Source organism: Somniosus microcephalus, chromosome 5, assembly GCF_052327205.1.
Source record: "Somniosus microcephalus isolate GS21.2 chromosome 5, FLI_Smic_1.0, whole genome shotgun sequence".
Classification (NCBI taxonomy): domain Eukaryota; kingdom Metazoa; phylum Chordata; class Chondrichthyes; order Squaliformes; family Somniosidae; genus Somniosus; species Somniosus microcephalus.
In genome coordinates, this window is record NC_140991.1 from 119,335,140 (window position 1) to 119,360,154 (window position 25,015).

A 25,015-nucleotide genomic window follows, 5' to 3' on the forward strand; every position below is an offset into this window, starting at 1 on the left:
TGGCAGCTTGAGGGCCCGCCTCCCGAGCTGGTGATGCAGCATCTGAAAGCAGGGAGGTTCAAGAGTGGCTTTAGCAAAAGGACAGGGTGGCAGCAAGGGATGCATGAGTGCTGCAATGCTCTGAGTTGGCTCAAGAGTGAAAAAGCCTGCTGGTGTGGGGAACAAGTGGAAGGAGAGAGGTCAAAAAGGTGATGACCTTACCATTGCTGTCCACAATGGGGTCGGCATCTCCAGAAGCGATGGGGCCAATCATCCGGATTGCCACAATCCGATGGACTCGTTCCTCCAGGTCTGTGAGGGTCTGCAGGTGAGGCCAGCCTCCTCCGGTCCGATGCTGTTGCCTTCTATTATGGGCCAGCTTGACCTGCAAGAGAAAGGACAGGGTGTGAGGAAACCTGCAGCCCTGATCTGGGATGACATGCCTCCCATGGTCGATTAGCCCTTACATTATGCTGCCCTGATCTGGGATGACATGCCTCTCATGGTCCAGGAGCCCTTACATTATGCACAGAGCTGAATGTGCGTGTGTGTTTCCAGAAAGGGCCATGGGTGCTGGATGACAGCTGGCCATTGGGGCTTTGCACACCCTCTGGCCATAAAGTGAGGTCCAGATGGAGGGATGAAGATGATTCTGAAAAAGGCACTCACCCTGACGACCCGAGTGAGGTCGTTGAACTTCTTCCTGCATTGCACAGGAGTCCTGGGAACCATGCTGCTGGAGGTGATTCTGTTGGAAACCTCCCACCAAGCTCTGCGATACTCGCTGTGTTGAGGCCTCCTGCCATTCTCTGGGTAGAGTACAGATCGCCTGCGCTCCACCGCGCCAACCAGAGCATCCAATGCCCCCTCGCTGAAGCGCTGCGCTCTCTCCCTGGCCCTCTCCATGTTGAGGCAGTTGTCGACGCCACAGGTAGGTTACTGCCGAGTTTGAGGCCTACGATGTGCAGGGTGCGGCTGGAGATGATGATTGATCCACCCCTTTAAGAGCTGTCCGGCGCCAGCGTGTCTGGCTGCACTCGATAATTGACAGCACCTGCGCTGCGCCCGCCCGCGGAGATATTGCGTTGTGCCGCCGGGTTAGCGCCTTAAGACTGTCGTGCAGCGCCTGATTTAGCGCCGCAATCACCTTCAGGGGCGCAGCTACCCAATATCGCTGGAGATGGCGATAATTTGCGCCTGGCGCTAAACTTTGCGCACCGCCAATACTAGCGCCCCAAACGGGGCGATACCGAATTTCTCCCCCTAGTCTACTCAATCTCTCCTCATAGGACAATCCCCCCATCCCAGGAACCAGTCTGGTGAACCTTCATTGCACTCCCTCTATGGCAAGTATATCCTTCCTTAGGTAAGGAGACCAAAACTGTACACAATACTCCAGGTGTGCTCTCACCAGGGCCCTATATAATTGCAGTAAGACGTCTTTACTCTTATACTCAAATCCTCTTGTAAAAAGGCCAACATACTATTTGCTTTTCTAATTGCTTGCTGTACCTGCATGTTAATTTTCAGTGATTCATGTACAAGGACACCCAGGTCCCTCTGAACACCAACATTTCCCAATCTCTCACCATTTAAAAAATACTCTGCTTTTCTATTTTTCCTACCAACGTGGATAACTTCACATTTCTCCATGTTATAATCCATTTGCCATGTTCTTGCCCACTCCCTTAGCCTGTCTATATCCCCTTGAAGCCACCTTGCAGTTCTTTGAATGTTCAGTAACATGTGGTGCTCTTTATCCTGCAGGTCCTGCTATGATTAAGAGGCTTGCTTTATGCCAGTTGCAACAGAGAGCTTATTTCTTCTGTGTAAATATTCCCCTTGCATCCATTTCAATGCATTCATTCAGTATAATGCAATTGTGGCCCAGAAATTCGTGTCTCCATGGGCGAGTACGCACGGGGTACTCACCCGTAGGCCCAATGGAAGTGCCGGTTTCGTGCATGCACTGCGCATGCGCGGGAAACCGGAACTTCCGTTCCCTTAAAGGAAAGGGTTCAGAGGGCGAACGCGTGCACCGGAGAGGCAGCGCATGCGCATGGAACTTACGTTTTTTTTGCACGTTTCTCTGGAAGGGTAAGTCTCCAGCAGTTACACATATAAAAAGCAGGCGCAAGGCCTGCTTTTAACAAGGTAAGTGGTGAATTAATTAAAATTAAAACATTTTTTCCACAGGTTTATATTTTTTAATACTTTAAAGAAAGGTAAGTTTATTTTTAGCCCCATTAGAAAATGTAATTAATTTTTTCAAAAATTTAAATTATTGTTTATAATAGTTATTTTATGTAATTTATAGTTATTTTAAAAATGTGATTTAAAAAAAATTTATTTGAAGTTTTAGTGATGTTTTGGGGCTTATAGTATTTATAGTTTTGACAGCTCTTCCTGTCAATTTTATGAATGGGCATTTCCCTGCTACCATTGGCTCTCCATGGCCCACGTGATCCCAGGGGACGCATCGAACTAACTGCGTCCCTGGGATACGCAAGCACTGTGCGCCGGCAGTTGGAGGAGGCCCAGGATCGGAATCCCACGCGGGCGCACAGCTCAACGGCCGGCACACTAGGTAAGTACAGGTCGGAGGCTTGCACCCGCGGGAAGCCTCCGACCCGAATTTCTGGGCCAATATCTATTGCAAAGAGATTCATTGCAGTTGGTAGGAATAAAGGTCTGAATGTGACTCAAACCGCTGGTGACATTTTGAATTCAAGATATGAAGTGTCACGTAAATTAATTGGATCCACCCCCACCCCCACAACCAGAAGTACCTAATTGATATTTATTTGGTCCACTGCCATGTTAATCTACATTGGAATAATTGAACTGCCGTTAATGCTGCCTTAAGTAGCTTAAACACATCGGCCTAGAAATTCGGTATCACCCGAAAGCGGGCATGGGGATTGTGATGCAACAACAACCCGCGTCTATTCTGAGGACTGTAGGCAGCACGTAAAATTCAAGCTGCCTGCTACTTTACATGATTGTAATATTCAGCCAAGCACCGAATGTGCTGCTGAGTGGCTGAACGCTCAGCAGGGAGCTGAAGTTCACGCGAAGCTAGCTCCACTTAAAGCTAGCCTGCACTAATTAAAGGCAGTCTGCACCTCTTAAAGGGGAGGTGCCTTCTGCCTGCAACAGGTGATGGACCTGCTTGTGGAGGCAAGTGTCATAAACAAGAAACCGAGTAATGGCTCAACAGGCCAGAGAAAGGGCTCCAAGGTTTTCGGATGCAGCACTGGAGGTTTTGGTCCAGGAGGCCAACTCCAGGAGAAAGGTCCTCTTCCCTCTTCCCCCTCCAGGCAACAGACAAGACTGCAGTGGGAGCAGATAGCCAATGTGGTCAATGCCAGCAGTGTAGTCGTGAGGACCTGGACTCAGTGCAGGAAGAAGTTTAATGATCTCACACGAGTAGTCAAGATCAATGAATTCATCTTCAAATGCCATATCCCACCATCTGCACCACTAGCCTCACACACGTCAAGATGCCGGTATCCTCATATGTTATCCTCCTTCTCACATCCCACTTTCCCCTCATTCAACAATCTCTTCTGATTTACAATCTGCACATGGTGTAAGCATGCACCTATTGGTTTCCCCCCGCCCCTCACCACAATGCTGTCTTTCTCATTTCAGACACCCGAGAAATCCAGTCTGCTCAGCCAGTGGTTGAACAAGAAGAGGGAGAGGAGAGTGAAGAAGAAGAAGAAACACCGTCACTCGATTTCACACTCCCAGCCAACAGCTGACACTCATAGGATAGGTTAGACGTAGGATCTGCATGTGGTGAGACACCAGGAACGAGTGGCCTGCAGCCAGGGCAGGGGGAAAGGGTAACTCAGGTGCTGGCTCCTGGGAGGGTGAGGTCACACATGCGTTTTACTTCACAGGACTCAGATGAAGACCTCGATGGGGCAGTTCACAGAAGAATGCTGATGGGTTTGCACAATGAAATGCTTGGTGCATTGGCAGGCCTACCAGAAAGCCTGAATGCACTGTCAAGGAGCATGGAGGAGTCCAGCTCCAGCCTTGTACAGGGTTTTGGGCAGAACTTGGAGCTCATCCTTTCCAGCATGGAAGGGCTGGGCAGATCCATTAATGCACTGGCAGACCCAACCATCATGCCGTGTCTGATGGCCGAAGTCTCAGCTTCCATTGCAGCAAAAGCAGAAGCCACCCAACGTCTGAGTGCTGCAATCACTCGTACCGCAGGCGAATGATTCCATCCCGGATATCCCGGGCAGAAAGGGGCTGTCTGAGTTGCTTCCTTCCTTCCGCTTCTGCCTCCTCCTCTTCCACCTCATAAGATAGTCTCCTTTATTCAAGCTTAGCACGCTTGTTTGAGATCCAACCTTCTCACCCTCTAATTGAATATGGAATTCAACCATGTTATGGTCACTCATTCCAAGGGGATCCTTTACTAGGACATTTTTAATTAATCCCATCTCATTATACAGGACCAGATCTAAGGTTGCTTGCCCCCTGGTCAGTTCAGTTACATACTGCTCAAGAAACCCATCCCTAATACACTCAATGAACTCATCCTCAAGGCAGCCCTGCCCAATTTGATTTGTCCAATTAATATGATAGTTAAAGTCCCCCATAATTATAGATGTTCCCTTATTACAAGCCTCAACTATTTCCTGATTGCTACTCCTTCCAACAGAGTTGCCACTGTTCAGAGGCCTATAGACTATGCCCACTAGTGTTTCTTTCCCCTTATTATTCCTTACCTCCACCCAAACTGTTTCATTATCCTGATCTTTTGACCCAATATCATTTCTCTGTATTACAGTGATTCCTTCCTTTATTAACATAGCCACCCCACCTCCCCTTCCTTCCTGCCTGTCCTTCCTGATCATTAAATAACCTGGTATGTTTAATTCCCAGGCATTGTCACCCTGCAGCCATGTTTCTGTAATGGCCACAAGATCATACCCATATGTAGTTATTTGTGCCATTAACTCGTCTATTTTGTTACGAATGCTATGTGCATTCAGATAGAGAACTTTCAAAGATGTTTTGTGACACTTAGTTCCTGCTTTTGCCCTTTTTATTACTTTACCTTTCACTCCATACCTTCTGCCCCTTCCTGACACGCTCTGGTTTTTAATTTCCCCACTGCTACCTAAGTCTATGACCTTCTCTTTTGTCATTTTTATTATTTGCTCTCTAGGAATCTCCCCCCCACTAGTTAGTTTAAAGCCCTCTCTACAGCCCCAGTTATATGATCCGCCAGGACTCTAGTCCCAGCACTGGCCAAGTGAAGCCCGTCCCAACGGAACAGCTCCCTCCTGCCCCAGTACTGGTGCCAGTGTCCCAGGAAGCAAAACCCATTTCTCCCACACTAGTCTTTGAGCCACGCATTTAACTCTCTAATTTTATTTGTCCTAGCCAAATTCGCTCGTGGCTCAGGTAATAATCCAGAGATTATTACCCTTGTGGTTCTGCTTTTTAATTTGGCCCCTAGCTGCTCAAACTCCCTCAGCAGAACCTCCTTCCTTGTCCTATCTATGTCGTTGGTACCAACATGGACCATGACAACTGGATCCTCCCCCTCCCACTCCAAGTTTCTCTCCAGTCCAGAGGAGATGTCCTTAACCCTGGCACCGGGCAGGCAACACAGCCTTCGGGACTCTCGCTCTTGGCTGCAAAGAACTCTATCTATCCCCCTAACGATACTATCCCCTACCACTACAACATTTCTTTTAACTCCCCCCACTTGAATGGCCCCCTGCTCCATGGTGCTGTGGCCAGGTTGCTCATCCTCCCTGCAGTCCCTGCTCCTGTCCCCACAGGGAGTAAGAGCCTCGAACCTGTTGGACAAGTGCAAGGGCTGCGGCTCCTCCAACACTACCTCCTGGATCCCCGTACCTGCCTCACTTCTAGTCACACCATCCTGACCCTGGCCACGGACTACATCTGAATTAATTAATCTAATTGGTGTGACTACCTCGTGATACACAGAGTCCAGGTAACTCTCCCCCTCCCTGATGTGTCTCAGTGTTTGAAGCTCGGACTCCAGCTCTTCAACACGTAGCCGGAGTTCCTCGAGCAGCCAACACTTACTGCAAATGTGATCACCGTGAGCATCAATGGTGTTCACCAGCTCCCACATATTGCAGCAGCAACACATCGCCTGATCTCCCATTCTATGTAATTAATTAAATTTATTAATATTATTCTTAAATATCCTCTGCCCCGATTCTAGATGGTGAATATCACACCTTAGAAACTATAAACCAAAGAGATTTAAGCTTAAAAAGGGAGAAATACTTACCAACCAATCACTTACCTGCTTTCTGGTGACGTCACACTTGCATTACTTTTTACCTCTCTCCTTCCAGACTGGAGACTGGTACGCCTTACCTGGTCTCTGGGACTTTTATAGCCCCGCTCTGCCGCTCAGGATTCCCGCCGACGCACTGAGGCCTTACCTGGTCTCTGGGACTTTTATAGCCCCGCTCTGCCGCTCAGGATTCCCGCCGACGCACTGAGGCCCTACCTCCTCCTCTACTGCCTCTTCCTTTTCCTCCTCCTCCTCCTGAGACACATCAGGGAGGGGGAGAGTTACCTGGACTCTGTGTATCACGAGGTAGTCACACCAATTAGATTAATTAATTCAGATGTAGTCCGTGGCCAGGGTCAGGATGGTGTGACTAGAAGTGAGGCAGGTACGGGGATCCAGGAGGTAGTGTTGGAGGAGCTGCAGCCCTTGCTTTTGTCCAACAGGTTTGAGGCTCTTACTCCCTGTGAGGATGGGAACAGGGACTGCGGGGAGGATGAGCAACCTGGCCACAGCTCCGTGGAGCGGGGGGCCATTCAAGTGGGGGGAGTTAAAAGAAATGTTGTAGTGGTAGGGGATAGTATCGTTAGGGGGAATAGATAGAGTTCTTTGCAGCCGAGAGCAAGAGTCCCAAAGGCTGTGTTGCCTGCCCGGTGCCAGGGTTAAGGACATCTCCTCTGGGCTGGAGAGAAACTTGGAGTGGGAGGGGGAGGATCCAGTTGTCGTGGTCCATGTTGGTACCAACGACATAGATAGGACAAGGAAGGAGGTTCTGCTGAGGGAGTTTGAGCAGCTAGGGGCCAAATTAAAAAGCAGAACCACAAGGGTAATAATCTCTGGATTACTACCTGAGCCACGTGCAAATTTGGCTAGGGTAAATAAAATTAGAGAGCTAAATGCATGGCTCAAAGACTGGTGTGGGAGAAATGGGTTTTGCTTCCTGGGACACTGGCATCAGTACTGGGACAGGAGAGAGCTGTTCCGTTGGGACGGACTTCACTTGGCCAGTGCTGGGACTAGAATCCTGGTGAATCGAATAACTAGGGCTGTAGAGAGGGCTTTAAACTAATTAGTGGGGGGGAGGTTTTAAGAGCGAAAAATAAAAATGACAGCGGAGAAGGCAATAGAGCAAGGTAGCAGTGGGGGAATTAAAAACCAGAACGTGTCAGGAAGGGACAGAATGTATAATGATAAAGGTAAAGTAGTAAAAGGGGTAAAAGCAGGAATAAATTGTCAGAAAACATATTTGAAAATTCTTTATCTGAATGCACGCAGCATTCGTAACAAAATTGACGAGTTGACGGTGCAAATAACTACACATGGGTATGATCTGGTGGCCATTACGGAAACATGGCTGCAAGATAATCATGACTGGGAACTAAACATACAAGGGTATTTGACAATTAGGAAGGACAGACAGGAAGGAAAGGGAGGTGGGGTTGCTATGTTAATCAAGGATGGAATCACTGCAATAGTCAGAAATGACATTGGGTCAAAGGATCAGGATAGTGAAACAGTTTGGGTGGAGATAAGGAATAATAAGGGGAAAAAGTCATTAGTGCGCGTAGTCTATAGGCCTCCTAACAGTTGCAACTCTGTTGGTCAGAGTATAAATCAGGAAATAGTTGGGGCTTGTAATAAGGGAACAGCTATAATCATGGGGGATTTTAACTTTCATATTGACTGGGCTAATCAAATTGGGCATGGCAGCATTGAGGAAGAGTTCATAGAGTGTATTAGGGACGGGTTCCTTGAGCAGTATGTAACTGAACCAACCAGGGGGCAGGCAATCTTAGATCTGGTCCTGTGTAATGAGACAGGATTAATAAAAAATGTCCTAGTAAAGGATCCCCTTGGAATGAGTGACCATAATATGGTTGAATTCCAAATTCAGTTTGAGGGTGAAAGAGTTGGATCTCAAACCAGCGTACTAAGCTTAAATAAAGGAGACTATGAAGGCATGAGCGTAGAGTTGACTAAAGTGGACTGGGAAAACAGATTAAAGTGTAAGACGGTACAAAAGCAGTGGTCTACATTCAAGGAGATATTTCACATCTTTCAAGATAAATATATTCCACTGAGGAAAAAGGGGAGTAAAAGAAAAGACAGCCATCCGTGGCTTAGTAAAGTAATAAAGGATAGTATTCGACTGAAAACAAGGGCATATAAAGTAGCCAAATCTAGTGGGAGGATAGAAGATTGGGAAGCATTTAAAAGCCAGCAAACAATAACTAAAAGATTAATTAAGAAAGGGAAGGTAGATTATGAAAGTAAACTAGCAAAAAATATAAAAACAGATAGCAAGAGATTCTACAGCTATATAAAAAGAAAAAGGGTGGCTAAAGTGAACGTTGGTCCCTTGGAGGATGGGACCGGGAAACTAGTGGTGGGGAACATGGAGATGGCAAAGACGCTGAACAAATATTTTGTATCAGTCTGTACAGTAGAGGACACTAAAAATACCTAACACTGGACAAACAGGGGGCAATGGGGGGGGGGAGGAGCTAAACACGATTAAAATCACTAAGGAGATGGTACTCAGTAAAATAATGGGACTTAAGGCGGATAAATCCCCCGGACCTGATGGCCTACATCCTAGGGTCTTGAGAGAAGTGGCGGTAGGGATTGTGGATGCATTGATGATCATTTTCCAGAACTCCCTGGACTCAGGAAAGGTCCCGGCAGATTGGAAAACTGCTAATGTAACACCCTTATTTAAGAAGGGAAGTAGACAAAAAGCTGGAAACTATAGACCAGTTAGCCTAACATCTGTGGTTGGCAAAATGTTGGAGTCCATTATTAAGGAAACAGTAACAGAGCATTTGGATAAACAATTTAATAGGACAGAGTCAGCATGGTTTTACGAAGGGGAAGTCATGTTTGACAAATTTGCTCGAATTCTTTGAGGATGTAACATACAGGGTGGATAAAGGGGAACCAGTGGATGTAGTGTATTTGGACTTCCAAAAGGCATTGGACAAGGTTCCACACAAAAGATTACTGATCAAGATAAAAAATCACGGGATTGGGGGTAATATACTGGCATGGGTGGAAGATTGGCTATCTAACAGAAAACAAAGAGTTGGGATAAATGGTTCGTTCTCGGGCTGGCAATCAGTAACTAGTGGTATTCCGCAGGGGTCAGTGCTGGGACCCCAACTCTTTACAATCTATATTAACGATTTGGAGGAAGGGACCGAGTGCAACATATCCAAGTTTGCCGACACTACAAAGATGGGAGGGAAAGCAGTGAGTGAGGAGGACATAAAAAGCCTGCAAAAGGACATAGACAGGTTAAGTGAGTGGGTAGAGATTTGGCAGATGCAATATAATGTTGGAAAGTGTGAGGTTATGCACTTTGGCAGAAAAAATCAAAAAGCAAGTTATTATCTAAATGGAGAGAAACTGCAAAGTGCTGCAGTACAAAGGGATCTGGGGGTCCTGGTGCATGAAACACAAAAAGTTAGTATGCAGGTGCAGCAGGTGATCAGGAAGGCCAATGGAATCTTGGCTTTTATTGCAAGGGGGATGGAGTATAAAAACAGGGAAGTCTTGCTGCAGTTATACAGGGTATTGGTGAGGCCACACCTGGAATACTGCGTGCAGTTTTGGTTTCCATATTTAAGAAAAGATATACTTGCTCTCGAGGCGGTTCAGAGAAGGTTCACTCGGTTGATTCCAGAGATGAGGGGGTTGACATATGAGGAAAGGTTGAGTAGGTTGGGACTCTACTCATTGGAGTTCAGAAGAATGAGAGGCGATCTTATCGAAACATATAGGCCCAGAACTTGGTGTTGGGGGCTTGCCACACGTGCAAGCCCCCGATGCGCACTTACCCGGCGCGCCGACATCTGAAACCTGGCCCGCAGTGGATTTCCTGTCAGTGGCCCGGTTCTGATGTCGGCGCGCTGTGCTAACCTGACCCAGCGGCGTAGTTAGTGCGATGTGCCGGCTGGGATCAGGTGAGCACTGTTCAGCCAATCAGGGGAGGGGAAAATTCATTCATAAGTTTGAGAGTAAGAACTGTCAAACTCATGAAAAGTACTGCACCCCAAAACACTACTTAAACTTTAAATAAAATTTTAAAAACCATCCCAATCATTAAATTAAGTATAAATAAGTTAAAACAAATAATTTAAACAATAATTTTTTTTAGTTGAAAAAAATAAATTTTTAATAAAAAGGGTCTAAAACTAAACTTACCTTATTGTAGATTTTTTAAAATAATAAACCTGTGGAAATTTTTTTTCTAAATTGCACTTAAACACCACTTACCTGTAAAAATAAATACTTACGTGTGCTTTTTACAAGCGTAAAGACCGGAGGCCTTTACACATGCGCAAATCCCCCAAAACAGAGGAAATCCAAGACGCACGTGCTGCCCCCTACAGCGCACGTGCTAGCCTCTTCACCTCTTGGGTTAGAGGAGAGGAAATGCCAGTTTTCAGCGCATGCACTGTGCATGCTGAAAACCGGCATTTCCTCCGGCCAGACGCGTGAGTACCCCTTCCGTACTCACGCGTTTGGGGAGGAATTACTGCCCCATAAGATTGTGAGGGGGCTTGATCGGGTGGATGCGGTGAGGATGTTTCCACTGATGGGTGAGACTAGAACTAGGGGGCATAATCTTAGAATAAGGGGCTGCCCTTTCAAAACTGAGATGAGGAGAAACTTCTTCACTCAGAGGGTAGTAAATCTATGGAATTTGCTACCCCAGAGAGCTGTGGAAGCTGCAACATTAAATAAATTTAAAATGGAGATAGACATTTTCCTAGCAGATAAGGGAATAAGGGGTTACGGGGAGAGGGCAGGGAAGTGGACGTGAGTCTAGATTCAGATCAGCCATGACCCTATTGAATGGCGGAGCAGGCCCGAGGGGCCGTATGGCCTACTCCTGCTCCTATTTCTTATGTTCTTATGTTCTCCTCTTCCTCCTCCTCTTTCTCCTCTGTGGTAAACCACTGTTATCCCTGTACATGTCTGCGTGGTAAACCACTGTTAACTCTGTACAAGTCCAGGCATGTCTCCGCCCCTGGCTCCACCCCTAAGCCCGGGTATAAAGGTGACTCACCACCCTTCCCCCGGGAGCTCTTAGGATGGATCCACTAGCAGAGGCATGCTCCAGTTCTTAGTCAATAAAAGCCTACTTCGCATAAGTTCAACTCGTAGTCTTTGGTGTTGTTGATAGTGCATCAATTTTATTGACTAATTTTCGACATGGAGCAAATCTTGAAGCCGGAACGTTTAGACCTGGATCCTCAAGCAGCAGATGCAGCCAATAACTTTGAACACTGGCTGAGCTGTTTCGAAGCCTTCCTGGAGGCCTCCAGCACTACCGTCACTACAGATGACGCGAAACGGCTTGTCTTGAACTCACGGGTGAGCCACCGAGTCTACTCGATCATCCGAGACGCCACAACTTACGCGGCCGCCATCGCGACGCTAAAGGAACAATACGTGAGGCCTGTTAACGAGGTCTACGCCAGACACCTCCTGGCTACCCGAAAACAGCGCCCCGGGGAATCGGGCGCCGAATATTTACTGGCACTGAGAGTCCTCGGCCGGGACTGTAATTGCAAAGCGGTGACGGCCAAGGAATGCACGGAAGACCTGATCCGAGACGCCTACGTAGCCGGCATCAGGTCCAACTATACTCGGCAGAGGCTGCTGGAACAGAGGGGGCTCGACCTGCAGAAGACGGTGGCCCTCGCTAACTCGTTAGATGTGGCCCTCCAGAACATGGACGCCTACCCCCCTGACCGGATGGCCACGTGGATGTCACGGGAGCAGCCATCTTGGGACCCGGTAAGGCCACAAGCCGCCAGCAGCCCAACTACAGCTGCAATGACCAGAGGCCAGAAATGCTACTTGTGCGGCCAGGCCAAGCACCCCAGACAGCAATGCCCAGCAAAGGACGCGACCTGCTCCAAATGCGGCAAGAAAGGCCACTACGCGAGAGTGTGCAGGGCGAAATCGACCCCCAATTCCAGCAGCGCCGCGTATGAACCGTACAGGCCGCCATTTTGGACTCCACCAACCACGTGTGAGCCGTGCGGGCCGCCATTTTGGGCACCACCAGCCGCGGGGGAGCCGCCATCTTGGACACCATTTCGGGACCAGGCCCCCGGCGCGGGCGAATACTACAGCGACCCACCGACCTCGATGATGGCCTCCATCACCCTGGACCAATCTAGGCCCCATCAACTAGCCAGGTCCATGATGAACGTAAAGGTAAATGGCCATGCCACAAATTGCCTTTTCGACTGCGGAAGCACGGAGAGCTTCATCCACCCCGACACGGTGCGACGCTACTCCCTATCGGTTATGCACACACGCCACCAGGTCTTTATGGCCTCAAAGTCCCATACGGCGGACGTCGGCAGCTACTGTGTAGCAACTCTGACAGTGAACGGCGTGGAGTACAGAGATTTTAAATTCCTCGTCCTGCCACAGCTCTGTGCTCCCGTACTGCTAGGATTAGACTTCCAGTGCCATCTGGAGAGCGTCACGATGGCATATGGCGGGCCCCTGCCCCCACTTACAGTCTGCAGCCGGCAGAATTTAAACACGGCGCCGCGCAAAGTATGCAGCCTGTCCACCCTGAAGGTCAAACCCCCCCCGTTGTTCGCTAACCTCGCCAAAGACTGCAAGCCAATTGCTACTAAAAGCAGACGGTACAGTGCCGGGGATAGGAGCTTTATTAAATCAGAAGTAGAAAGACTCCTGAGGGAAGGGATTATCGAGGGCAGCACCAGCCCATGGCGAGCCCAAGTGGTGGTAGTAAAGACCGGCGAAAAACAGCGCCTGGTTATTGATTACAGCCAGACGATCAATCGATACACACAATTAGACGCATACCCACTTCCCCGCATATCTGACATGGTCAACCAGACAGCACAATACCGGGTATTCTCGACGATTGATCTGAAGTCGGCATACCACCAGCTCCCCATCAGGCCTGAGGACCGCCAGTACACGGCCTTCGAGGCTGACGGTCGCCTCTACCACTTCCTCTGAGTCCCCTTCGGCGTCACCAACGGGGTCTCGGTCTTCCAAAGGGAGATGGACTGGATGGTTGACCAGAACGCGCTGCAGGCCACCTTCCCCTATCTAGACAATGTCACCATCTGCGGCCATGGCCGGCAGGACCACGACGCCAACCTAGAAAAATTCCTCCGTACGGCCCAACGGCTGAATCTGATATACATCAGAGAAAAATGTATGTTCCGCACCGCGCGCCTCGCTATTCTTGGCTGCGTGGTGGAAAACGGAGTCATCGGCCCCGACCCCGACCTAACCCGTCCAAAGATGTGCGGGTTAGGTTGATTGGCTATGATAAATTGACCCTTAGTGTTAGGGGGATTAAATACGTGGGGTTACGGGGATAGGGTGGGATATGTGTTGGTGTAGGGGTTACGGGGATCGGGTGGGATATGTGTCGGTGCAGGCTCGATGGGCCGAAATGGCCTCTATCTGCACTGTGAGGTTTCTGTGATTCTGTGATTCCTGGAACTACCCCTCCCCCACTGCCTAAAAGCCCTGAAGAGATGCCTTGGGTTCTTCTCTTACTACGCCCAGTGGGTGCCCAACTATGTGGACAAAGCCCGGCCCCTCATCAAGTCAACCTCCTTCCCCCTGATGGCAGAGGCCCGTGCGGCCTTCACCCTCATAAAAGAGGACATTGCGAAGGCCACAATGCACGCAGTGGATGAGTCCATCCCTTTCCAAGTGGAGAGCGATGCATCCGACTTCGCCCTAGCCGCAACCCTTAACCAGGCGGGGAGACCCGTGGCCTTCTTTTCACGGACCCTCCAGGGCCCCGAAATTCGACACTCCTCAGTCGAGATGGAGGCCCAGGCGATAGTGGAGGCTGTACGGCACTGGAGGCATTACCTGGCCGGTAAATGTTTCACCCTGCTCACTGACCAACGGTCAGTAGCATTTATGTTTAACAACAGACAAAGGGGGAAAATCAAAAATGATAAGATATTGCGGTGGAGGATCGAGTTATCCACCTACAACTACGGTATCTTATACCGGCCCGGGAAACTTAATGAGCCTCCAGACGCCCTATCCCGTGGGACATGTGCCAACGCACAAGTCGATAGGCTACGGACCCTCCACAATGATCTCTGCCACCCGGGGGTCACCAGGTTCTTCCACTTTATTAAAGCTCGCAACCTGCCTTACTCCATCGAGGAGGTCAGGACCATGACCAGGAACTGCCAGGCCTGCGCCGAATGCAAACCGCATTTTTATAGGCCAGACAGGGCACACCTGATTAAAGCCACCCGCCCCTTCGAACGTCTCAGCGTCGATTTCAAGGGGCCCCTTCCCTCCTCTGACCGCAACACGTACTTCCTCAATATTATTGACGAGTACTCCCGTTTCCCCTTCGCCATCCCCTGCCCGGACATGACCAGCGCCACAGTCATCAGGTGCCTCAACAACCTGTTCGCCATATTTGGCTTCCCCAATTACATCCACAGCGACAGGGGCTCGTCGTTCATGAGCGACGAGCTGCACCAGTACCTGCTTGAGAAGGGCATAGCCACGAGCAGGACTACCAGCTACAACCCCCGGGATAACGGACAGGTAGAGAGGGAGAATGCAACGGTGTGGAAGACCGCCATGCTCGCCCTAAAATCCAAGGGCCTCCCAATCTCCCGCTGGCAAGATGTCCTCCCCGATGCGCTCCACTCCATACGATCACTGCTCTGTACTGCCACAAACGCCACCCCTCACGAGAAGATGTTTGTCTTCCCCAGGAAATCCACCTCGGAGACATCACTACCGCCATGGCTGACGTCTCCGGGAACCGTCCTGCTCAGGAAACACGTGAGGAGCCATAAGACGGACCCCCTGGTCGAAAAGGTTCACCTCCTCCACGCCAACCCACAGTACGCCTACGTGGCGTATCCTGACGGGCGGGAGGACACAGTCTCAATTCGAGACCTCGCACCCTCAGGTACCACCCAAAACACCATCGATCACCATCCACTACCTCCACCCACCACCACTACCCACGACGCACCAGCGGGGTGTCTACCACGAACTGACGACATGCCGGTGCCATCCCTACCCCGAGAGGACGACACGCCAGTGCTCCGTCCCACACGAGAAGCGGCCGCGGGCAAAGAACCGCCGCAACCGGCACCACGAAGATCATTACGGCAGACAAGACCCCCGGAGAGACTTTCGTATACGAACTTTTGAAACACTTCACCCCGCCGGACTCTTTTAAACGAGGGGTGAATGTGGTAAACCACTGTTAACCCTGTATATGTCTGTGTGGTAAACCACTGTTAACTCTGTACAAGTCCAGGCATGTCTCCGCCCCTGGCTCCACCCCTAAGCCCGGGTATAAAGGTGACTCACCACCCTTCCCCCGGGAGCTCTTAGGATGGATCCACTAGCAGAGGCATGCTCCAGTTCTTAGTCAATAAAAGCCTACTTCGTATAAGTTCAACTCGCAGTCTTTGGTGTTGTTGATAGTGCATCATCCTCCTTCTCCTCTTCCACCTCCTCCTCCTCCTGAGGTGGTGGCTGTATCCTTGGTGGCATGGGCTGTGCCCTCATGATAGCCAGGTTGTGGAGGATACAGCAGACCACGACAAGTTGGGACACATGCTCTGTACTGTAGGGCTCCTCCAGAGCAGTCCAAGCAGCAAAAGCATTGTTTAAGGACGTCAATGGTCTGCTCTACGATGTTTCATGTGGCAGTATGGCTCTCGTTGAACGCATGCTGCCCACGTGTGGTTGAGTTGCGGAGCGGAGTCATGAGCCAGGTGATCAATGGATAGCTCTTGCTGCCCAGTAGCCACCCTTTGGTTTGTCTTGGTGGCTCAAAGACTGCGGGAGCAGCGGACTGGTGCAGATTAAAAGCATCATGACTGCTGCCAGGATACCGAGCATTCACCATCATGATATGCTGAACATGGTCACACACCAACTGCACTTTCAGCGAGTGGTAATCTTTGTGGTTGCGGTACATCTCAGTATTTATATATGGTGCCCGCAAAGCCACGTACATGCAGTCGATGGTGCCCTGCACCATGGGGAAATCCACTATCCTGGCAAAGCCACGTGCACGCTCTGCCTGCTTCTCTCTGGTCAGAGCGAAGACAATGAAGTCCCCTCTCCTGGCATAAAGAGCATCTGTCACCTCTCTTATGCAGCAGCGGACGGCAAACTGTGAGATGTTACAGATGTCGCCTGCTCCAGCCTGGAAGGATCCCGATGGAAAGAAATTCAGGGCCACGGTCACCTTCACAGCCACTGGCAGCACTGTCCATGCCCTGAAGAGAAGCTGCAGGTCTGGTTGCAAGAGGTGGCAGAGTTCTGCGAGCATCTCCTTTGTAAAGCGCAGATGCCTCAGATACTGCTCCTGGCTCAGGGTGAGGTAAGAGAATTTCTCTTGGAAGACCCATGGTAGGTAAGGCCTCCTGATGAGAACCCTTCTCCCCCTCCTCCTCCTCCCTCTGCGAGCAGCTTGTCCTCTTCTTTGCTGCCTCTGCTCCATCTACTTGTCATGCTACTGGCCAAGGGGAATGACAACTACAGCACCTATGACTGGGAGAAAGTGGTCTGACCAGAACCCTTGAAGTTCTCAACTTGCAGCACCTGTCACCTCACCAACTTTAAATAACTCGAGAAAGCTCTAAATAGTTCCACAAACTTACACAGAGACAGTAGAAATCAAAAAGAAAGTTACCTGAAAGTTGGTGATGATCCCTTTAAATGGTACTGGTGGGGGGTTCCCTCCTGCTGCTGAATGCATGTTCAGCTGTGCGAGGTTAAGAGAGGGTGTTAGCTCCAGTGATGGCAGCGCAAGCGTCAAATCAGTGTTGCACGCTGGTTGACGTCATGATCTGCCTACTCACCATACTTCTAGCAATTGCTCCTCACGGCTGCTCTACCGTCTTCACCAAGATGGCGTCCAGCGCGGCTCGCACCAGAAGTGTGCGCGTGCTGCTTGGACACCATTTTGGTCCTAATTTGGCACCCGTAGTGCCTGTAACCGAATTTCTAGTCCACAGACTACCATCTACTGCAGAAAGTAGAAATATCACAGTTGACAAATAGCCCCCAATAATCTTGATATCATGAATGTTAATATGTTGGAATATGTTAGAAAACTTTGGATTTCCACATCAGTTATTTTGGATTTTAATGTTGGCCATTGGTTTGTCCTCTTTCATAACATGGAGGTGATCATTTATTAGAAACATTATTACTGTTTCTTTGATAAAGCAATCAGTTCACTTTTTCCTTGTATTTCACTCAGCCCTCCCCTTGTCAGTACTGCTGAAATCAAGTCAGCAAGGACAGGGATGATAGGTGAGTGATATTTGGTATGGGATAGGTTATGGGCAGTAGAGTTGTGGATGACCTGCAGTTTACAGAGTGTGGAGGATGGGAGACTGGCCAGGAGTGCATTAGAATGGTCGAGTTTGAAGGTGACAAAGGCATGGATGATGGTTCAGCAGCAGATAGTCTAAGGCAGGGATGGAGCTGGGCGATGTTACAGAGGTGAAAATGGGCGATCTCTGTGATGGAGAGGATATGAGTTTAGAAGCTAGGCTTAGGGTCGAATACGACACTGAAGTTTCAAACAGTCTGGTTCAACCTCAGACATTGGCTGGGGAGAGGGATAGAATTGGTGGCAAGGGTACAGAGTTTGTAGCGGGGGCTGAATACAATGGCTTCGATCTTCCCACTGTTTAAATGGAGGAAATTATGGCTCATCCAGGACTGGATGTTGGCAACACAGGTAGTGGAGGGGTCAAGAGAGGTGATGGAAAGGTAGAGCAGGGTGTCATCAGCATACATGTGGAAGCTTGACCCCCATGTCTACAAATGATGTCGCCAAGGGGCACCATGTAGATGAGGAACAGGAGGGGGTCAAGGATAGATATTTGGGGGACTCCTGGTGTAACAGTGCAGGTGCATGAAGAGAAGCCATTGGCTGAGATGCTTGGCTATGATTGGATAGGTAAGAATGGAACCAAGCGAGGGCAGTCCCACTGAACTGAGGGTGAACAACAGCCTTTCCTGGACAGGCTTTCTTCTCTTGAAAGTGGAGTAAAATAAGTGAGAAGCTTCAATTGTTAAGATGAGTTGTAGCCATACCCAAGTGTCACATAGTGGGTGTAATGACATCTTCATACAGTACAACATTAAGCTACATTAGATGAGAGGATTCTTTTGGGCTGAATGCATGTAAGGTATGAGTGAAAGAACACTTCCAGGTAAAGATTGGGGGAAGTAAAGGGCACCCATCAGCATCATGGGTATTTGTGGTTTGAAAATACTTTAAGGCAGTGTGAAGGGGAGCTATTTCTAATTGTCGTTCATACTTAGTACTCTTCACTGATGGAAGGTCATTGTGGGTTTTCCTACCTTGGTGACTTGATAAGATCATTGAACTTTTTTTAAATATTGTTTCCAGGTGTGTGGTGTGGTATTCACACTGGTAGTCACCTCATCGCATTCTACCTGGGCTGCTTTTCTTGGTGGCCTATGGTGTCTACTATCGAAGAAGGATCCCTTTCCTCTGCCTCACTTTCTCCAGAGGAATCTCTATAGCTCCATTGGAGAAAAGGGTGCTCTGTCCTATTCGACACCTTCCAGAAATTACTTCTCATAAGCCTTCCCTCTAAGCTGCTGCTGTGCAGCAGGTGATTTCCTGCCTGCCAATACATAAGTTGTCAATCACAGATACTGTGGATTGAGTGACCATAATTTGTGCATCATCCTACTTCCAGTCATGTTGGATCAGAAAATCTATGTTGGCAGGTCGCTACTGAAGTAAGAACATGGTGCTTTTTAAAAGAAGTATCAAGCTATGTTTCATTGTGTATTTCCTGACTAGATCTTCCCCTTTATTTTAAATAGAAAACACATTGATGCGTTTGAAGATTGACAGTTCAGAAAGAATAAAATCCTAAACCTGACACAGGAAATACGTATGTTACAAATATCAGGTTGAATCTGACTGAACCACTGGTGCCTGGCTGGGAGAAGCCAGTCGTGCTGGAAAGTGTTTCCTTCAAACAATACCAATGGCAGCAGCTGTGACTCCTTTAAGGCAACGATTATCACCCAGTGAGCCCAACTCCATTCATACTGTTGGGTGTTGGCACTGTACGTTGTTGGGGCTTTTCCCGTTGCAATTTTCTTTATGGCAAAAGTTTGTGATGAGTGCTGTAATATAGAATGGCAGTAATACAAACTTTAAGGTCCACCATCCTGTAAGATTTTAATGATCTCTCAGAGTTCTTGAACAAAACACAAATAGACAGCAGCCAGTATGTTTGAGCAATAGATCAAGATTTATTAAGCTTACAGCATAATATACTTAACAACAGGCGATAGTTTAACGAGTAGCTCGCAACCCTTGGCCTCTGGAACCTCTTGGACACAGATGACGTCATCTTCAGTCTGTTCCTTTGTTCTCGCAGTAGGTCTGTGTGAAGTTGTTCTTTGAGTATCGATGTTTTAGCCCTTTTCTTATCAAAAGTTCATTTGGCCAGTGATGGTCTTCAACAAAATCACCTTTTTTAATTGGTTCTAATGGTCAAAATACCATTGTCACTCGGACTAAGGTCAGCATCTTGGCCACGCCTGGCTCAGTAATTTTCTGACAACTCTACCATGTTCATGTTTATACATTCATCACCTCATTGGAATTTACCTTATCTCTCTTATTTCTAGTTTCCCTGGTACAAGCAGTACAACACCTGATACCAAGGGGGCCCATGTCAGCGCTGTCTCCCTAGTCTTGAGGTATCCAGACTATCTCACTTCAGTCTACCAGATGGATACCTTAACTCCCATGATCTCTCTCATTTTATGTTCCTTATACTAATTAACTTTTAATTATCTTTGCAATTAGTTTTGTTAAGCAAACTCCAATTCCTACCTAGCATTATAATATGTTATTTAACAATTTAATCTTCACTCGCAGCCTGTGGCTGTTTGTTATCAGAGCTTAGTCAAAATTGCTTCTGACTGTCCTTGCAGCTGCACTTGAACAAGTCTTAATATTTCCATACCCACAGGGAATTATGGATAAGATTAATTGGTCAATGGCTGCACAAATTTATACATATATGATTCTCATCTACTAATGACCTCCTCACCAGCCTCTTCATCCTTGAGGAACTCTGGCCTTTCTTAAACGATCACAAGCCCACCCATATTCATGCATGGCACATCTGTCACATTCTGACAAAACCTTTCAATAATGGCGGGTAAGGCCATAAAAGACTGCACCAAACACGCTGAATCTTGCATCTTTGTTTTGGGAGGCAAGGTGGCTGACAGCATAGCTTGGTTCATGAAACAGCCAGCAAATTACCTATCTCTTTATGGTTGTAGGAAAAGGAAGTCCCCAACTGAAAGCCAAGGTTAGCAATTGGTGGTGTGACACCCAACCTCAAACCCCTAACCTGCTTGGAGGAATTAACTTTGGAAATAATGGGGTGGCATACCATGGAGCCCATTGGTGAAGTTCATGCACTTGGCCCACCTACATCTCCAAACTAGTACCCAGAAGTTGCCGCTTTTTCTTCCTCCAATGAAATTGTCACACACTCAAAGCATTGTGTCAATAGGGACCAGAACTGCCTACCAGCCTTCACCACAACAAATTTAATTTATATAGTGCCTTTAATGTAGTAAAATGTCCCAAGGTGCTTCACAGGAGCGTTATCAAACACCGAGCCACATTAAGAGATATTAGGACAGGTGACCAAAAGCTTGGTCAAAGGGGTAAGTTTTAAGGAGTGTCTTAAAGGAGGAGAGAGAGGCAGAGGCAGAGAGGCGGAAAATCACTTTTTGGATCACCTGGGGTAGCATCACTACCACTTAGTTACTGCTAAGAGTGTTCTGGTGGTTGCTATGCATTTGTTTTACTGCCTTTCCCTTTCTCTCTGCCTCATTTTTATAATCACTTTTTACATTTCTTCCATCTCCCCCACTTCAGTTCCTTAACTCTTCATTTCTTCCTCAGTCTTTCCTTCTTTCTACAATTTTCAAGATTTTAAAGTGCAAGTTTGCCATCACTTGATCACTATTTCCTGATTTACCTCAGCATCTTTTCCGTTCTAGTCCACCTTGATGGTGACCGGCAATGACCCTTCAGCTTGATTTCTCCATTTAGAAAAATAATAGTAAATTAGTAAACATGTTGGGGTAGATTTTCAACTTACCAGGCATAAAACCGGTGTTGAAATCCACTGAAATGAAAATCAGGTGGCTTCTATAACGGGCAACTAATTTGTAACGCCTCTTTTATGGCCGGGCATCTACCCTGTTGCATCAAGTCCATATACAAGTCACCATACATCTGAAAACTGCTTACTTCCACCTCTGTAATGTCGCCTGCTTGCATCCTCACTTCAGCCCTTTCACTGCTGAAACCCTTACACATGCCTTCGTTACCTCCGGAACCGACTATTCTAATGTTTTCCATGCTGAACTCCAGCTGGTCCAAAACCATCTGCTGCAGTATCCTTTCCCACATTAAGTACCACTTCCCCAAAACCTTCATCCCCATCCCTCAGTGTATTAAATTTGAAGTCTTTGTTCTTGTCTATAAATCTCTCCATGGTCTTGTCCCATCCTTACCTTTGCAATCTCCTCCAGTCCTACATCCCTCCTGCACACCCATTCCTCCGATTCTGACTTTCTGTGCATTCTCTCTGGCTTTGCCCCACTATTGGTGACAGTAGCCTGGAATATCCTTGGGATTCTCTGATGGGAGATCAGCGGAACCCCCGGAAAAACAACACAAATGGCTAAAAGTGACTTACATTATTTCTCTAGGGTTTCTGCCAATCTTATGGGCGAACTCATTGAAATTTTCCCCCAGACCCTTCAGCCACCTGGGTCTGGCTCTCTGCAACTCCATCCTTAAACCTCTCTACTTTTAAAATCTTCCTCAAAACCCATCTCCTCGTCCAAGCTTTCAGTCCGAATCTCTCCCTTCCTAGGCATCTGCTTTCCTTATGGCTGTTTGTGAAGCACCTTTGGATGTTTCTTTACGTTAAAGTTGCTATGTAAATGCAGGTTCTTGTCTAATAACAAAACCTCAAACTAACAAAACCTCAAACTAACAAGGGAAAATACTGACCAAAAACTCTGAGGTGGACAGCATACCTGAAGTTACATTCCGAACCTGAGAACCTCTTCAACTTTTCTGCATGTTAGTAATAACGTATATGGGTTGTTTGTGAGCCCCCACGCAATGTGGGTGGTCTCACATGGTTCCAGTGCAAATCGAAAAATCACTTTACTCTCCATTACGGATGGAAAATCATGGGCACACAAGCCTCCTCTTAGTTAACCACTCGAACACCAGCAGCTACCTTTGCACTGTTTCCACATGTAAGCTGCCATACAATTTCTTTGTTTTGTGGTTAGTTTACTCACTTATACCATGCGTACCCCAGAATGTACTTAAGAAAGCAAATAGGTGGATAGAATTTGTCATTAATTGTACTGTTTAGCATTGAAATTTGTGTCATTTTCCAACCAGTTCTTTGGAGTTATTGAAACTTTATTATCCAGTTATATTTTAGGTGCCAGTACTGCATACAATGTGCAGAACAATGATTAGAGATTTTGTGAAATTGAAAATGGAAACAAGTGAGCTGGAATTTAAATTTATTTTACAAAAGTGTAATACTGTAAACACAGAGGAAATTAGGCAAGCATTTTTGGGAACAAAAAGAAGAAGCAAAAGGAAAACATTCTTCTCCTTTCTTCCTTTTTTTCCCCCAGAGAAAAAAAAAGCGATCCAGCAAAAAGACAAGACTAGGGTGTAACATGTCCTTCCCCATTTCTGGAAATTACACCCAGCCTTGTTGGTTCATTATTTCAGTCTTACAGTAGGCCTGCAGTTCAAGCTGCCCGCCTAACATGAGAAAAGGATTCAAACTGAAACCAGCACAAGAAACTGTGAGTGATTGATTAAAATATTGACTCCAGTGGTCAGGTATTCTGCTTCATATGCGCACACACGCATAAAATAAAGTCTAAAAATTGAAGCATGGGCAGAAATGTTTCACAAAACAAGAAGTGAAAGCAGCTAATTTTGTTTAGATCCATGCTGAACATGAAAGGGACAATTTGTGTACTAGATTATCCCCTTATGCAAATGTTCTCACTGACTGGGTTGTTTCCAGTTATGCACTGAGAGAAGCAGCGGTGCAGCTGCTTCCCATTTTCTCAAGTGAAAAGTCTGACCATCTGCTTGGCCTCATCCCGACTGGCCTATTTAGTACAGATCAACTTCCTCACGCTGCCACCTTAGGTTCCACTGCCTGTTGTAACCAATATTTTTCTTAAACTTTTTTTTGCTCACAAACCAGAACCTTCTATTCCGCCCCAAGGGACAGGAAGGTGCTGCTATGTGTGACTTCCAGTTAGTGACAGCAGTACTGTAGAACTGAATCATACTTGTCATGTGTGGTGTTGGGAGATAAAGCTGGGAAATGTTCCATTTTTTCACATTGCCGTAAAATGCACTTTCAAACACTGTACTACTTTTCTGCCTCTGGATTTGTATTATGTAAAGTGCATTAAAAGAACAGTGAAGTTTCTTAGGACTAACCAACACAGGAGCTAATTTTATACCTACTTCTTTCTATGTAGGAGTCAGATGAACTGTTGTACTATATCTGTAAGTCCTTCACACGTGGTTTAGCTGTGAAGTCAGACAAATGCATATTTTGAAAAGCTTGTCCTATACTTTTCATTGAGAGCAGTAATACATATTTTAAACTCTCACTGCACTAGAATTCTAACCTAAGTCATACTTGCTTGGCAAGTGTTGATTCAGAATCTAAAATCTACAACTTTTTCAGTTCAAATGGGCCATTTCAAGTTGTGAAAATTAACTTCTATAGGTCTGAGAAAAACTGTAGTGAGGTTTACCATCCATCTGTTTTTTGGCCAGACAGTCCATTTTTTGACGAAAGGTCATCGACCTGAAACGTTAACTCTGTTTTTCTCTGTCCACAGGTGCTGCCTGACCTGCCGAGTGTTACCAGCATTTTCTGTTTTTAGTCCATTTCATGTAAACTGAGCAGCAGAAGTCCAGCTATTTTGGGGTCTTATCTTGCATTTGTATGTTTTTGCCAGATTTTTCTAGCTGGTATTGCAGAATTTACAAACTGAAATACAGGTTGAGCGTCCAAAATCCGGAGTTCCGGAATCCGTAACATGTTCCAGAATCCGGACACCCTGTCAAACCGTTTCTGCCGCCAGCCGGGCCCAGTGAAAAGTCAAAAAATGAAATCTAACTACTGTACAGTGATAAAAATTGCAAGAATAAAAACGCCAATCCTACCTGAAGTACTGTACATTCCTTTTCAAATTTGAAGATGGTAACAAAAGATACAGGCCAGGCAGCTCACATTAAGTACAGTTACAGAGTACTGCGTTGCAAAAACAAGAGAGGGAGGCTTACCATGTGTTTCGAAAGAAGCGAGGACTACAAGGCCTGCAAGGAGAAGAACTACAAGGTGACATCCAAAAACTGGAAATATCGCAACCTGGGCCCAGGCATTTCCGGACTCGGAACGTGTTTCTGATGTCCGAAGTCCGGAAACGCTCGAGCCCAGGTTGCGATATTTCCGGACTTTGGACATCAGAAATATGTTCCGAAGTCCGGAACAACACGAAAACTGGCTCGACCTCGGTCCTGAGGTTGCTGGATTCAGG

At 47.3% G+C, this 25,015-nt stretch overlaps 1 protein-coding gene across 1 annotated transcript in view; it reads left to right on the forward strand.

Annotated features, from left to right (window-relative positions):
- Positions 1–24,646, forward strand: part of fignl1 (fidgetin-like 1) — a 47,710-nt gene extending 23,064 nt beyond the window's left edge. Inside the window, exon 4 of the mRNA XM_085988125.1 lies at positions 24,314–24,646. The gene's annotated coding sequence lies outside the window, so the exon portion shown is untranslated. The remainder of the gene's footprint in view (positions 1–24,313) is intronic.
- The last annotated feature ends 369 nt before the right edge of the window (positions 24,647–25,015 follow it).